The 17,285-nt window shown below is 42.4% G+C and overlaps 1 protein-coding gene and 1 non-coding gene across 11 annotated transcripts in view; both read right to left on the bottom strand.

The window, feature by feature from the left end:
• The window catches only part of HECW1 (HECT, C2 and WW domain containing E3 ubiquitin protein ligase 1), a 454,797-nt gene that overhangs the window by 358,590 nt on the left and 78,922 nt on the right, over positions 1–17,285 (bottom strand). The window lies entirely within an intron of this gene.
• LOC116527491 lies at positions 16,395–16,456 on the bottom strand. The gene has a single exon (XR_004258572.1). It is a non-coding gene; the product is annotated as a U7 small nuclear RNA (small nuclear RNA).

Genomic DNA, 17,285 nt, shown 5'->3' on the forward strand with positions numbered 1-17,285 from the left:
GCTTTGGAGAAAAGTGCAAAGTTCAGATCAGTGGCTGTGTTCTTTTGGTTAAAGCTCTGCTCTGACATATTGAATACCTCACCTTAAGTAGAGACACTGTGGGACTGGGCATGGCAGGTGATCTCAGGGTGAGCGCCAGTGCCTGGCCCACCTTGTGACTTGCTCTGTTAATGCTTCCTTCACTCTTCTGGAATGCCTCCCTCCTGTTTTGTTTCAGCTCCTTCCTGCCAGCATTCAGATATGTCCGCTCTTCTCCACATTCCTCTCCCTCAAATAATCAATTTTCTTTTCTCCTTCCCAGCAGACTCGTGGAAAGACTTGTGGGAAGTAAAGAGACACACACCCTCTTCCCCAGCCAAAAACTAATACCAAAAAGCACCCTGAACTGCTGAATCCCATGAGGCCCAGAAGAGGTGAATATGAGCTGTCCCCTGGAAATACTGCCAGGTCCAGACCCAGGGGACTCTCAGTGACAGAAAACTGCCAGGAGAAGCAGCAGGTGAAACACCGGGAGACTTCAACCCCAATAACTCAGGATAATAAAACAGCCCAAGAGAACACTTAAAATAAAAATGTCACCTTACATTGTTCTGAGGTAAAGGAAGATATGGGAGTCATAAGACAGTAACAGGACCTTGTGGGAAAAGACCAAGTTGATTTGCAAAAGAAGCAAAGGAATTCTACATATGAGACGTCTAGTCATTGAAATAGAAAAATCAATAGAAGGTTGAAAGAGCAGACTTCAGAGAATTAGTCTGTTGGAAAAAAGATTTGAGAAAATCACTCAGATGTCACATGAAGAGGTAAAGATTTGGAAAATCTGAGGGTTTTAATCATAGTGAAGAGAAATAAAAACGTCCATTATCTATTAACAGAAATTCCAGAAACAGAAAAAGAAAATGGGAGAGGATTGATGTTTGAAGGGATGATGGTGAAGTTTCCAGATAAAAAGAACAATGGAATTTCTAATTGAGGCAGCACAGCAGCTCCTCATTACAGCTTAGTAAATCTGCAGGCCATAAAAAGACAACTAGCTTAATTACCAAGAGGAAAAGAAAGATTATCTCAAAAGTATGGCAATATTCATTTCTGCAACACACCTGCCAGGATTGGAGCAGTAAGAGCAGATAAGCGTGGCTCCTCCAGGAGATGACATGCCGAACTGTGAAGCATTCCATGTTTTCTAAAGTGCAGTAAGCCAGGAACAGAAAGTTAGGCACCACATGTTCTCATTCACACCTGGAAACTAAAAACAGTCGATCACGTAGAGTTTAAAAGTAGAATAGAGGATACTAGAGGCTGAGAAGGGAAGAGGGAGGGAAGGAGAGGGAGAGGTTTGTTAAAGGATATAAAATTTCAGTTAGACAAGATGAATAAGTTCTAGGTTCCATAGCATGATAGGATGACTATAGCTAACTATAATATATAGTTTCAAATAACTATTAAATAGGAAGAGGGTATTGATTGTTCCCAAAACAAAGAAATTAATGTTTGAGAGAGCATATATGCTAATTACCTTAATTGCATCACTATCCATCACTTTGTACACCATGAATATGTACAATATTATCTGTCAATTTAGAAATAAAATTTTAGACTAGGCGTGGTGGCTCACATCTGTAATCCCAGCACTTTGGGGGCTGAGGAGGGCAGATCACTTGAAGTCAAGACTTTTAGACCAGTCTGGCCAACATGGTGAAACCGATCTCTACTAAAAATACAAAAATTAGCCTGGCATGGGGGCACGTTGCCTATAGTCCCAGCTATTCAGGAGGCTGAGGCAGTAGAATCACTTGAACCCAGGAGGCAGAGGTTGCAGTGAGCTGAGATTGCACCACTGCATTCCAGCCTGAGCAACAGAGTGAGACTCTGTCTCAAAAATAAATAAATAAATAAAGTAAAATTTTAAAAAGTAATGGCAGTTAGACAAAAGCACCTTTTTATAAAGCAGCAAAGGACTTTGGAAGATAATGCAATAACATATTCAAAATGCCAAGTGAAAATATAACAGCTCTCCTAGAATTATGTATTCAGTAAGTCTGTCATTCAAAAATAAGGGTTAATTCATATAACAAAGACCGAGAGAGTTTTCCATTCTAAATAGCTTAAAGATTATTTCAGCACAAAGAATATTGAATTTAGAAGTGAGTTGGATTTAAGAAGCCATCCGAAGCAATGAAACTGGTAAACATTTTGATTCACTTAAATATGAACTGACTGTAAAAATAATGATAAATGGCCAGACTTGGAAGTTTACAAAAAGAAGGAAATAAAAGCAGCCCCAAGTATGGGAGTTGGGGAAAGGAAGCTGGGCATTGCAAGGCTTTCGTGGTGTTAGGGCACAATACAGAGAATAATGAGCTTCAGTGTTCATAAAGTTAATTATGCCTCTTAAAAATTGAAATTTAACCACTAAAGAATTGAAATAGAACACATTACTTCCAGGCTAGTAGGGGCTGAGGGGAGGAAAGAAAGCTATAAAACAAAATGTGTTTGATCCAATAGAGAGCAGAAGAGACATAAAAGACAAAGAAAAAGAAAAAAGCATGGTAAACCTTTTTGGCCAACCCTTATCTTTGCACCCCATTTCCCACTCCACTCCCCTGTCTTCCTAACCCCTCGATTTACAGAAATGACAGAGGCTCCCGGAAGATCCTCCTGACTCCAGGGCAGATCCGCAGCCGTGTTCCTGGTGTCTGTTCCCAGAGCTCCTGGAACTTCATCATCAGAACTCTTAAACTGCTGCCTTGTGTGTGCACATGGTGGAGGCTCATCTAAAAGTATTCATTTCATGTGTTTCCTATGTACATTAATTTGCTCTCCATTTCCAAAGGATGGGTTTCCTCCCCTAGTCCAATGCAAACAGGAAAAAAAGAGGAGAAAGAAAGAGCCACAGCCTTGGGTGTTAGACAATGTCTGCTTATGGAAAAGTTCAGTGTCCAGGGGGAGGAAGTGGCAGGCAAGAGAGGGTGCCCGGGATGGGGAGTGGTAACAAAGACCTTCTCCTTGGAGGGTTAAAGGACAGGCAGGAAGGAAGATGGGGCCCAGCCATGCTCAGTGTAGGAGGCCCCCAACTCCCTGCACTGTGGACCACAAAGAATCCAACAGTCCTGGGACTTAAAGATCTTGGATAGGGGTAGGACAGAAGGGAACTTATCCACTGACCAGGATGAAACTGAGGAGAACCGATTAGAAATTTTCCGAACAGCTGAAACAGCTATGGTCACAAGACCACTGCACATGGCCAGGCATGCTCTGTTGTGTACAACCTGCACGACATTCTGACTATTGACACAATGAGCCTTGTTTTAACCACCTGTGTCCCGACAAAGACTCTCCTCAAGCAGGCCTTTACCTTGGCCTCAAAAACAACCTGTAGCACAAGTGATTGCATCCACCCCACTACAGGAAAAGTCTTAAATAAACACTAGCATAGCTCCTATCAGTTCCAGGCTCTGTTCCTAGGATGACAATTCCGGCCTCCTCAAAATGCATATCTGAGAAAACTCAATGCTGCCAAAAGAATTTATTGTTTGTTTCAGAGAACCCCTGATGATAGGCTTCTGAGCTCACTTTTCTTAGAGCATGTACTTTAGAAAACTTGCAATTATACATTCTTTCTGTGCCCCTTTGAAATAGAAACCTTCTACCACCCAGAAATGTCCCCTCAAGTATGTGGGAGCTATCTCTTTGAAATGCAAACATTCTCTGGGCACCGTAGCTCACACCTGTAATGCCAGCACTTTGGGAGGCCAAGGCGGGAGGATCACCTGAGGTCCTGGAGTTCAAGACCAGTCTAACCAACATGGAGAAACCCTCTACTAAAAATACAAAAAATTAGCCAGGCATGGTAGCCCATGCTGGAAACACCCCTAGTTGGAAGGCTGAGGCAGGAGAATCTCTTGAACCTGGGAGGCGGAGGTTGGGGTGAGCCGAGATTGCACCACTGCACTCCAGGCTGGGCAAAAAGTGAAACTGTGTCTCAAAAAGGAAAGAAAAAAACATTCAGTAAGATAGCTCTTTTGTCTCCCAGTTCCTGTGGGAGAGTAAGATCCTAACTTTGTGGGGCCCTGATCCAATTGGCAAAACTATGTCCTGTCCTAAAGAAGGAGGCTTTTGTTTCTCCCCTCCAAGTAAGCGTCAATTAACAAACCCAGATGGCCTAATCCCATAGGCCACTCCCTTACCTTCCTTTAGTCCCTTTACCTGAGCACACACCACATTTGTCTCAGGGGAGCTGAGCTGAGGTCTCACTGAGGTCTCTTCCTTACTGCAGTAATACTGACTAGAATTTGTCTGGTCTCCTTAACTAGTGTCCAGCTTTGTGTTTCTCTGACAATTCCAAGCTAGGCCAAAAGTCCCATGAGGGCAGGGCCATGCCTGTCTTGTATAACCGGCCACCACCAGGGTGAAGGTGCGCAGTAGATATTTACATAATGAATAAATAAACATAAGCTATTTTTTCACTTGATTTCTACTCTGATAGTGAGTTGTTTCATTTATTTATTTATAAGATGGAGTTTCACTCTTGTTGCCCAGGCTGGAGTGCAATGGCATGATCTCGGCTCACCGCAACCTCCATCTCCCAGGTTCAAGCTATTCTCCTGCTTCAGCCTCCCGAGTAGCTGGGATTACAGGCACATGCCACCACACCCAGCTAATTTTGTATTTTTAGTAGAGACGGTATTTCTCCATGTTGGTCAGACTGGTTTCGAACTCACAATCTCAGGTCATACACCAGCCGCAGCCTCCCAAAGCGCTGGGATTACACGTATGAGCCACTGCACCCGGCCGAGTTGCTTCCTTTAACTGCCATCTTGCAAAAATATAGTGCTGGACAAAAAAATGCACCAAGAAAATGACTTAGAGTTTCTTGAAAAAATCTACTGCCAACTAATCATGGAGTGATTTCACTGCCATGGGTTTCTTTTGTTTATTCAACAAACTTTACATGAGTCATGCAAAATGGTCTTCAGTTTCAGACTTTCTTTTGGAATTTCCTCAGGATAAGAAAAAACTAACACAATGATGGAGCAACAAAATTAGCTGCTTTGACACCTACTGTTGAAGAAAGCAAAAATATTTATTTATTATGGTGCTGAGATATAAGATTTCTAACCCTAATCTGCCAAGAACTGTAGGAATTATTGATATCTGGAGCTAAATAGTCACAACCAGCATTCTTGCTAAGCAACAATTCATTTGATATTACAAGTTCAAAATAAATTCTTTGGGTAAGACAAAGAGTCCATTTATAATTCAGTTTGTACTTTTTTTCAGCAATATACAATCTAACATCTAAACATAGAGAATACAAGATATTACATAATAGCAATAATTGTCAGGTATTAAATACATATAATTTAAGAAAGTGGGGTATACAACTGCAAAAGGATTGTAACATTAAAATACAATAATACTTGTGATAAGTTACTGTTGAAAATTACCCATTACCATATGGCTTGGCTGGGTGCAGTGACTCACGCCTGTAATCCCAGCACTTTGTGTGGCCGAGTCGGGTGGATCACTTGAGGAGTTCAAGACCACCCTGGCCAAAATGGCAAAATCCTGTCTCTACTAAAAATACAAAAACTAGCTGGGCATGGTGGCAGGTGCCTGTAATCTGTAATCGTAGCTATTTAGGAGACTGAGGCAGGAGAATTGCTTGAACTGGGGAGGCAGAAGCTGCAGCAGTGAGCCGACATTGTGCTACTGTACTCCAGCCTGGGCAACAGAGTAAGACTCAGTCTCAAACAAAAAAACAAGTAACGTGGCTTTATTCTGACAAGAAACAAAAAATATCCTTATCCTTTGTTCAGTAATCTTACTCCAGGAATTTTCTTTAAAAAATAATCGAAAGCCAGGTGTGGTGGCTCATGCCTATAATCCCAGCACTTGGGAGGCCGAGGTGGGTGGATCGCCTGAGCTCAGGGGTTCGAGATGACCCAGGAAAACATGGTGAAACCCCTTCTCTAATAAAAATACACAAAAATTAGCTGGGCATGGTCATGCGCACCTGTAGTCCCAAGTAGTAGAGAGGCTGAGCCACAAGAGTTGCTTGAGCCCTGGATGCGGAGGTTGCAGTGAGCTGAGACTGTGCCACTGCACTCCAGTTTGGGCTACAGAGTGAGACTCTGTCTCAAATCATCACCATCATCATCATCAAAGAAGGAAAAGAAATCATGTATTGGATGTTCACTGCCATATTATTTGCAATATTACACAAAAAAAGGAAACTGAGAGAGGACTGTCTCAATAGGTTAGGAGACATCAACTTCCGGGAGCATGTTGCAGCTATCACAACTGATTATGATGAAGGTAATGTAGTAAAATAAAACTATTTGAAATATAGTAAGTATAAAAGGCAAGGAGAGGGCAGGGCGTGGTGGCTCACGGCTGCAATCCCAACACTTCGGGAAGCTGAGGTGGGTAGATCACCTCAAGTCAGGAGTTCAAACCAGGTTGGTCAACATGGTGAAACCCCATCTCTACAAAAAATACAAAAATTAGCTGGGCGTGGTGGCGGGTACCTGTAATCCCAGCTCCTCTGGGAGGCTGAGGCAGGCAAATTGCTTGAACCAGTGAGGCAGAGGTTAGAGTGAGCCAGGACCACCCCACTGCACTCCAGCCTGGGTCATATAGTAAGACCCTGTCTCAAAAAAAAAAGGGCAAGGAGAAAAATTTCGTGATTATAATCTTATGATAATTATGTATGCATATGAATGTGGAAAAGAACGTGAAAAAGGAAAGATACTTTTCTTTTTAGTTCTGTAATGATTGTCATTCTTGATGTCATGTTTCTAGTGCCATAAACATGCACACACAATGTTTTGATGAGAGAAAGATCCTATGGAGTACAGATCTTGACCAAAACAAGTGTGAAGGCTGTTGGGACAGCACAGTGTACATCGTGCAGACTCTAGAACAAGACTCTGTGTTCAAATTCTGGCTCTGCCACTGCAGGTATCCTTCAGCAAGTTATTCAGCCTCTGTAGCCCTTGGCTTTCCCATCTACTTGTATTTCATAGAGTTACTCTGAGGATTAAATGAGTAAGTGCTTAAAGCAGCATACGGAGCATCACGAGTAGTTCAGTATTGGCTAAGTGTTATTTTTACCATTATCAAGGAACCTCTTTATGCAGAAGGCTCCTTATTACGAACTTCTCTGAAACTCTCACAGATAAAATGGACTTTGATTCTACCCCAGAGTCATGAGTCATACCCTTCTCACATGAAAAATATTTTAGTTAGTCCTTTATCTATACTTGGAAATTTGGGTGTGGTGTTCTTTTTTGTTTTTATGTCCTAATTTTAATGAAATCTTCATACATATAATTTTTTCATTTAGTGGCAAGAATTCAGCATAGGTATTTCTCTCCACACGAGACCATTCACTGGACATAAGTCATTGCAGACAAATTCCCTGACCAAGATTCCCTAGTCTAGAGTCTAGGAGAATTGCTAATTTTCTTTGGTGATTTTGTGTAAGAGAAAGACTTGGAAAATGGAATTGTGAAGAAAACGTCAGCTTTACCATTTGCATACCTTAAGTCACAAGTCTACCATGGGGAATGTAAAGATGAATTAACACTGGCTGTTCCACCACTATTTGTCTTATAATAATTACCCTAAAATATTATAGGTTTACAGAAAGGCCCCCTAGCATTCCATCGAGTGTGGATTCTCAGATCGACTTCTGGGCATCCTTCCTCCTTTTGTGTTAACACAGCATGCTTCTCCATGAACGTGCACAGAGGTTATTCTCTGTACATTCTGCCCCTACAGGCTCATGGACATCTACAGCCTCAGCTCTAGAAGAAAGACTCAGAAATCTGCATTTCTAGCTTCCAAACCCCCTTCTCTAGAGCTCTGTGATTGGGACTGCCTCTTCCGTTGGACTGGCCATTATTCACCACACCCAGTCAGCAGGAGGGACTCGGGCAGGCCAGTCAAGGGAGAATTTGATGAAAAGGAACATCAAGGGTCAGTGTGTGATGCATTTGAGTCCAGCCTAGAGCAAGTTTGTTACTTTCTGTCCATGGTCTTCAAGCTGGATACACACATACCTCCCCTCTCACAAATGTCCTTCTCCCATGTTTCAAAATAATACAGGTGTATCTCATCCCCACTATGAATCTTATGTTGACTCTGGAAATAAAAACCCTTTGGAAAATGAAGAAAGGGTTAATGAGATCATGTCCTTGTGAAGCTTCCTTCCATCGAGGCGCTTTTGTAAGTTTTCCCATCTTGATGGCTTTATAACTATTTTTGTTAAGGGTAAAGCATGGAAACAGACTCAGAGGTGAGCATGTTGGGCCATGTTGCTACATTTGACTTACTATCCAACAGGGAAGCAGAAGTGGTAACAAGTTTTGAACATCCTGTTTCTTCTATATCCCAGCTGAAGCCAAATTGCTCCTGCAAGAGATGCCCGTAAGAGCAGAGCATTAAAAAACGATAAAGGGGACATCATCACCGATTCCACGGAAATACAAACTACCATCAGAGATTTCTACAAACAACTCTATGCACACAAACCAGTAAATCTGGAAGAAATGGATACATTCCTGGACACTTACACTCTCCCAAGACTAAACCAGGAAGGAATTGAAACCCTGAATAGACCAATAACAAGGGCTGAAGTTGAGGCAGCAATTAATAGCCTACCAACTAAAAGGACCTCTTCAAGGAGAACTATAAACCACTGCTCAATGAAATAAGAGAGGCCACAAACAGATGGAAAAACTCCAGATGGATTAAAGATCTAAACATAAGACCTAACACCATAAAAACCCCAGAAGAAAACCTAGGCAAAACCATTCAGGACATAGGCATAGGCAAAGACTTCATGGCTAAAACATCAAAAGCATTGGCAACAAAAGCCAAAATAAACAAATGGGATCTAATTAAACTCCAGAGCTTCTGTACAGCAAAGGAAACAATCATTAGAATGAACTGGCAACCAACAGAATGGGAAAAAATTTTTGCAATCTACCCATCCAACAAAGGGCTAATATCCCAAATCTACAAAGAATTAGAACAGATTTACAAGAAAAAAACAAGCCTATTCAAAAGTAGAGGAAGGATATGAACAGACACTTTACAAAAGAAGACATCTATGAGGCCAACAAACATATGAAAAAATGCTCATCATCACTGATCATTAGAGAAATGTAAATTAAAACTACATTGAGATACCATCTCACACCAGTTAGAATGGCGACAACAGATGCTGGAGAGGATGTGGAGAAATAGGAACACTTTTATACTGTTGGTGGGAGTGTAAATTAGTGCACCCATTGTGGAAGACAGTGTGGCAATTCCTCAAGGACCTAGAAACAGAAATTCCGTTTGACCCAGAAATCCCATTACTGGGTATATACCGAAAGAATTATAAACTGTTCTATTATAAAAACACATGCACATGTATGTTAATTGCAGCACTATTTACAATAGCAAAGAGCTGGAACTAACCCAGATGTCCATCAACAATAGACTGGATAAAGAAAATATGGCATATATACACCACGGAATACTAAAATGACGAATTTGTGTCCTTCATAGGGACATGGATGAATCTGGAAACTATCATTCTCAGCAAACTGACACAGGAGCAGAAAATCAAACACCACATGGTATCACTCATAGGCGGGTGTTGAACAATTAGGACACAGGGAGGGGAGCATCACACACTGCGGTCAGTTGGGGGGGACTAGGGGAGGGGCAGGGGATGGGGACGGTAGGGAGGGATAATGTGGGGAGAAATACCAGATATAGGTGATGGGGAGGAAGTCAGCAAACTACCTTGCCATGTGTGTACCTATGCAACAATCCTGCATGTTCTGCACATGTACCCCAGAACCTAAAGTACAAAAAAAAAAAAAAAAAAAAAAAAAAAAAGAGCAGAGCAAACAGTGCAGGACAAAACATTGGCAGCAGAAGAGCTTTATTTCATCAGACAAGAGAACACAGCAAAGCTCCGTTTCTCACCTGTGTTATTTATCTTAGAAGGCAACTTCAGAAGTGGGATGGCTGCCTCAGCACACACATTAACACATGGGGTTTGAATCTAAAAAAAAGGAAGGTAAGATTTCCCAACAGGGAAGAAATCTGACTTGGCTGCTGGGTTTGCTGAAGAGGACTGGTTTTGCAGATTTTGTTAAAAGGTGACCATTTTACTAATTGAGTGACATGGATGGGCCAAAATTTGCCATTCCTAAGATTTTGACAAAAGCATTTTAGAAGATTTAAAAATACTGAATCATATTACAAAGGTGTACTAACTGAACAATATTTCGATCTTAATTTTTCTAACGATATTAATGAATTATAGAAGGTACCACTAATAAAATAATAAGCATAATTAATAGTCATTCAGGAAAGCATTTTTTGGGTAGATGTTCCAGAAACTGAGACAACAACTCTAATTTGGGCCGATCAAATCCAAGAGTTAGCTGGTTTCTAGTCCTTTGAAAAAATAAAGGAGAATCTAATCGAACTGTCCGATGATAGGACCTTAAACATAATTTTTTTTGTGATTTTTGTCATAAGCCCTAGGAGTTATAAGTAAAAATGGAGTGACATTTGGTAACTTTTTCTATTCCTATGTACTTATTCACATATTACTATAACCATGCCTTAAATACAAACGGAATTAAGTCTTAAAATTGTCCTCACTACTTACAACAGTGAAATTAAAAAACAACCACAACAACAAACCAAATATGTATATATAGAATTGATGCCAAAACAGTGTCATTTTAGCAGGAAATAGCACCCATTTGTGGGTACTGGAACACTAGGGAAATAAAAGCCCCTTCCTCCTCAGTAAGAGATACATTACTGATAAAATTCTATATTTTTTCTACTAAAAATGTATAGCATGTGTGATCCATTGTGTATGAATCCCAACTGTAAAATAAATTAATCTAGATATTTATAATATATAGAAACTCTATGTTTACAAAGAATTTTAAAAAATCGAATTCCCACTTATGTACTTATTTTTGTTGACAGGATATATGACATCGTGATGAGTAAGACTTCCTGCCAGAGGGATATACTATATTAGGATAAAATGCAACAGGGTTGGTGAAATAGAAATTAAGTTCCGGGAGAAAAGAATAATGTAAACGTCCAACTGTTAATGAAAAGCTTTACACATATTTTATAAACGGATCATGGAAATTCTCAAAGTCTATGATATTCAGATTCCATAAGGTATATATTCTTTTCTTTTTTGAGATGAAGTCTCTCTCTGTCTCCAGGCTGGAGTGCAGTAGCGCAATCTAGGCTCATTGAAACCTTTGCCTCTCAGGTTTAAGCGATTCTTCTGCCTCAGCCTCCCAAGCAGCTCAGACTACAGGCACATGCCACCATGCCCAGCTAATTTTTTGTATTTTTAGTAGAGACGGGGTTTCACCATGTTGGCCAGGATGGTCTCGATCTCCTGAACTCATGATCTGCCTGCCTCGGCCTCCCAAAGTGCTGGGATTACAGGTGTGAGACACCACGCCTGGCCCCATAGAGTATATATTCTTAAACAGATAACTTTATTGTAAAATGTTAATAATTAAGTAAGTAAAGATAATATACTTTGCTATTGATTAGACTTATAAAACACGTTTTTTTAAACGTCAGCATTAAAAGTGCAAACCTCATGAGTTGAAGGGAGAGCTAAAGACAGGCAGGCAAGCTGTAATCATAAGAGATGACGGATGCAGAAGGAAAGCACAAGGCTGTTCCTAAGTCGGAGCACTCAGCTTGCCCGGAGAAAACCATGGAGAGAGAGTGTGCAATGAGGATCTGGAAGGTTCTCAGTGTGGAGCCAGGGTGTTTGACTCTGTTATAAAGGATTTGCGGTCATTCCAGGATTTGGAATGCAAGGTTGGAAGCATGCTGAGAGAGCCTTCAGAGGAGCCATAGCCAGCTAGCTCTTGATGATGAGAACGCTGGAGAGGGTGCTGCCTACTTCCCCAGTTCTCCTGGAGAAGAACATGGCCAGCCCAAAGGGATCTCAGGAGGACTGTGGGTATGCGAGGATGTGCGTGTGCTGAGCGTAGGGTGTGAGAGTGTGTGAATCTGTAGTGTGTGTGAGAGAGTGTGGGGTGTGTGTGAGAGTGTGTGAACCTGTATTGTGTGTATGAGAGAGTGTGGGGTGTGTAAGCATGGTGTGTGTGGTGTGTGAGTGTGTGCGTATGTGTGGGGGCTGCGCATGAGATAGAATGTGAGGTGTGTGAGTGTGGGTGTGTGCTGTGTGACTATGGTGTGTGAATGAGTGTGTATGAGTGTGGGGTGTGTAAGTATGGTGTGTGTGGAATGTGAGTGAATGTGTGTAAGTGTGGGGTGTGTGCGAGATAGTGTGGGGTGGGTGTGGGGTGTGTGATGTGTGACTATGGTGTGTGAGTGTAAGAGAGAGTATGTGACTATGGTGGGTGTGTGTGTATGTGTGTGTGAGTGTATGTAAAAGAGTATGGGGTGACTAGTGTGTGTAGGAGGTGTGTGTGTGTGTGAGAAGGTGTGTGACTATGATAGGTGTGTGTAGGGTGTATGTGTGTGACAGGGTGTGGGGTGTGGGTGTGTGCAGGCTGTGTGAGTGTGTGAGTGGTGGGATATGGGTGAGTGTGAGTGTGTGGTGTGGGGTGTGTGACTATGGTGGGTGTGTGTAGGTTGAATGTGTGGTGTATAAGTGAAAGCGTGTGTGAGAGAGTGTGGGGTGTGTGACCATGGTGTGTGTGTGTTGAGGATCAAGATGACCTAGGGGCAATGGCAAGGAAAGACGTGGGTTGTCATTGCTCAGACTGAACAGGGCAGCCACACAGCTGACAGGGAGTCAGGGGCCCAGGGCTGGCTTCAGGGGCCTGTGAACCAGCGCTTGCACCGAGAACCCTGTGCTGGGTTTAATGCTCTGCTGTTGCCATCTCAAAATCCTTAATAATTTTTGCACAGGATGTCCCATATTTTCATTTGTCACTGGGTCCAGGGTTATGCCGCTGGTCCTAGAAGCAGTGTCCCTGGGTCAGAGGCCCCCACCTGCCCAGCATACTGGCATCCCCCTGACCTCATTGCTCCTCTTCCAGTGGGCAGAGTGCTGCTGATTCTTGTCTTGCCATGTGCCACACCTGTTCTTGTTCTTCATGCAGCAGTGCCTGATATAGATTTAGGGGCTCAGAAAAATGGAGAAATCGCTCAGAGCTGCAGGAGCTGTAGAAGGTTATTTAGCAGAGGCAGCCATTGGCCTGTGCCAAGAGGCTCCCACTCTCTCCTTGGGCACTGTGCACAGTCCTGGGCATCTGTCCACCCAGGACGCCTTGCTTTGCAGGGTGCTAATCGATGCCTCTCCACAGGTGGCAGAAGGTGTTCTGGAGCAATGGAGTCTTTCTCTGATTTGCATAAAGTCATTATCTAGAAAAGTTGTTTCTCTGTGTGAGTGTGTGGGGGTGGGTGGGGGGATTCCACTCCCTCTTCCACTTAATGAGTGAGCTCCTACCATGGTAAGACTGTGACCTCACCCATACCCCAAAAGAAGAGATTTTCTTTTTTTTCCTCATCTTTTCTTGAGTGTACACAGAACAAGCACTATTTTTTTTTCCTACAAGTTCTCCTTTGGATTATATCACCCTAAAGAAAAGTGCACTGGGACCAGGGATGGGGGCTTTTGTGTTCCAATTAATAAGCCTTTTTTCTTTTCTTTAAGGATTTAATTTATTGGACAATATGAATGAGTTTGAGAGATATGTATCCATCCTTTAGCTCAGTGATCTCCTACAACCATCAGTGCTTTTATGAAATGAATGTAATTCACACCCTACCATGTACATACTTGAAAAAAAAAGGCTCAAGGGCAGGGGAAAAGTAAAATTCAATCTAAAACATAGTTTTTTTTTTCTTACTCATATACATAAATGTAAAATATGACAAGTTATTCTTCATATGAGTTTTAAAACCACCGTAGATTTAAGTTTAATAAATAAAGGTAAGTAATGTAACTCCACACTTAATTAAAAGATTGCCCAGATGACTTTGTAGCCATGCAGACTGCAGACGAAACTATCAAAACACACTCCTAGAGACTTCCACTGGAGCCCCACCCGACTCCGGCTCAGGGAAGAAGTGTGCTGCGAGAGTGGCCACTGCACTCATTCTGAGGGTGTTAAATCAATGAGACAGGACATTCACGCATATGCGGTTACCCTCTGAGAGCCGGGACCTATAGCAAACTACCCTGGACTCGAACACTGAATGACATCATCACAGAGGTGCTGGCTGTTTGTCATCAAAGCATGGTTCACTCTATGCAAAATGGAACAATTGACAAATGTGACAAACCCTAGAAGAGTCTTAGAATTAAAATAGTTGTCTTAGAAACAATAAGACCTATTTGGGTTCAGATAAAATCAGGTTAAGATAGAGGCAGTGCCTACCTCTTTTAATGAAAATATCTGCAAAATGCCAAACTTTTTAGAATACCAAAATCTCAAAATCCCATAAGATATCAAAATTAAGGAACAAACAAATATCCTCTAACAGTATTGGAGAGGAAGAACAGTCATTTGCCGACGGGAGGGATTTCACCCTCTATAGCACTGGTGGTAAGGGAAGAATAATACACAGTGTTTGCAGGAGGTTGGAAAATTCCAGGCAGCAGTTTCATGTGACTAGCAAAAGGACACTTGAAATAGCTACAGAAGCCACGAGCTTATAAAATCCTGAAAAACCAGGGTGTGGACCAAGCTGGCTAATACCGACTGGACCCAACATGGTGCCGGGTTAGGCATCGGTTTCCCCTAGAACCTCATTATACCCTCATTAATGTCCTAAATCACACACCCACCACCCCACGACAGTTCTGGGAATACCCATATTTGATATAAAAATGGGTGGCACCACAGTTCCAAGAAATTTCTATCTTCTTCCAGGAATTTTCATGAATATTCCATCCCTTGGTTAAAGAAACCCATAAAGGTAGCCGGCCAAATCCATGGGCTAAACTCTCCCTTGAGTATGCCTGCACTTCCTTTTCTCTAGTACGTACTTTTTGCTTTGCAAATAAATCTCCCAATTTTCACTATTTTTGGACTCATCCTTGAGTTTCTTCTTGTCATGGTGTCAAAAGCATGGACGTTGGCTTGAGTCCAGGTCCAACCGGTATTTGGGGACTGACCCCAGCCCACCAGTATCAATAGCGCCAGCCTAAGAGATGGAGATGATGATGCCCACCGGCTCTGCCCTCGGGGGCGGTAACAGAAGAAGTGTGGCTCCCAAGCAGGGAGGAAAAGGCTAGTGGTCCTTCAAGTCACCTGGCAGATCTGCCACCCTGTGGCTGTGTGGGCAAATTGATGAGGCAGCCAGTCTTGCCCAGGACCCGGTCCCCAGGAGATGCCTTTGTGTGTGGATGGGAGTTGAGAGCTCCTTTAGGAAGCCTGACAAGGTGGCACAGCGCCTCCCAGACTGTGCAACCTCACATACAATGCCATGCACAGCCCTGGGAAGTTTACATTCCCCTTTTAAGGCTGAAGCCCTGGTAGCAAACACCATACCATTAACACCTCTTTCTTTTTCTTGGGAAATAAATAGCATTAGCAATATGTGACAATTATCTATTGCCATTAAGTCATTCTTAGGATCTGGGAGTCCTTCTATGTAGAAAGTAAGTCATACTTGTGGCAGTAAGTAAGGGGAACACAATGGTTGCCAAAGTCTTGTGAAAAACTCTCCCTCATTAAAACATAGTCCTTCAGAGAAACCTTCATCGGACCTGCCTCATGTGAGGTAGCAGGGTACTGAATGCTGGTTGCTACAGCCCATTATTTTGGCTCAAGGAAGGTAATAAAAGGTGAAGAGTAGCCAGACATGGTGGCTCACGCCTGTAATCCCAGCACTTTGGGAGGCTGAGCCAGGTGGGTCACCTGAGGTCAGGAGTTTGAGACCAACCTGACCAACATGGTGAAACCCCATCTCTACTAAAAATACAAAAATTAGCAAGGCATGGTGGAGGGTGCCTGTAATCCCAGCTACCTGGGAGGGTGATGCAGGAGAATTGCTTGAACCCAGGAGGCAGAAGGTGCAGTGAGCTGTGATTGCACCATTGCCCTCCAGCCTGGGCAACAGAGTGAAACTCTGCCTCCAAAAAAAAAAAAAAAAAAAAAAAAGGTGCAGAGCATCCACTTCGCCTTCTATTGAAGCATTTGCGTGGTTGACTCCACAGAGCTTGACCATCTTAAAGGATTTCAGAAAAAGAACAAGGCAGAGACTAGTCAAGAAAAGAAGGTTCTTGTCTCTGATTGGAGCAAGGTTTCGTGGAAAAGAAGGGTCCAGGGAGCACACACACACACACACACACACACACACACACACACACACAGGTTGATGGCTTTTCTTTCTTTTTATGGTAGGGTGACGTTCTGGTAAAGACTGGAAAACCTGCTAGACAAATTCTAAAAGAGCTGTAACACTAGCTTTCTGGTTTTTCACGTACTGCATCTAAACTGATCAGAGAATGAATGAGCATCCCAGATTTTTAAGGAAGAGAAAATCTCACTTTAGTTCAGCATTAAAAAAAATGCCTACTAAAATTAAGACTTAGTGATTAATTGCTGACTGAATGCAGTAATTATCATGGTCCTATAAACCAAAAAAAAAAAAAAAAAAAAGAATTCTAAGCCCCTCAACTGACTGGAAAGACCCTCCTCTTGGCTAAGAGGACCCAAAGAAACCTGAAAAGCCAGTTCAGGCCATATGGGACAGGCCTCAAGATACCCTCCACCCTGAGAGTTCAGTCACAGCTGACCAGCACTAACATTAAAACAGAGATCTCAACACTGACAGAACAGACTCTTTGTAACAAGATACCAAATTCCAAACATGTTTGCACAGCATCACAAAACACAAAGCAGGTGCTGAAGGGAATCAAAGTATTTTACTCCAGAATATATTTTTTGACAAATTTTGATATGGTCCTGCAAAGCTGTCTCTGTGGGGGACATTCACATTCTGTAGAGAATCTCCTCCCCTTACTAGGTCTTTCTGTTAGAGTACATAGTTAGGCAGACATGAGCAGGGCAGGAGAGGCCCCCAGGAATGTCAGGTGACCATCAGGTGACGGTCAGGCAGCTGTTCATTGTGTCTCTGAAATAATAATTGGTTGTAGCCAATGCCAGGGAAAGGCGGTCTCCCACTACATAGAAAACACACGAAGTAAGATAGGAAGATATAATACATATAGTATTTTGGAAAAAGGGCATGAGACAGGATTTCAGCAGGACAAGTTTTGCAAGATACAGGTC

Source organism: Sapajus apella, unplaced genomic scaffold, assembly GCF_009761245.1.
Source record: "Sapajus apella isolate SASKATOON/1434 unplaced genomic scaffold, GSC_monkey_1.0 scaffold54, whole genome shotgun sequence".
Lineage (NCBI taxonomy): Eukaryota > Metazoa > Chordata > Mammalia > Primates > Cebidae > Sapajus > Sapajus apella.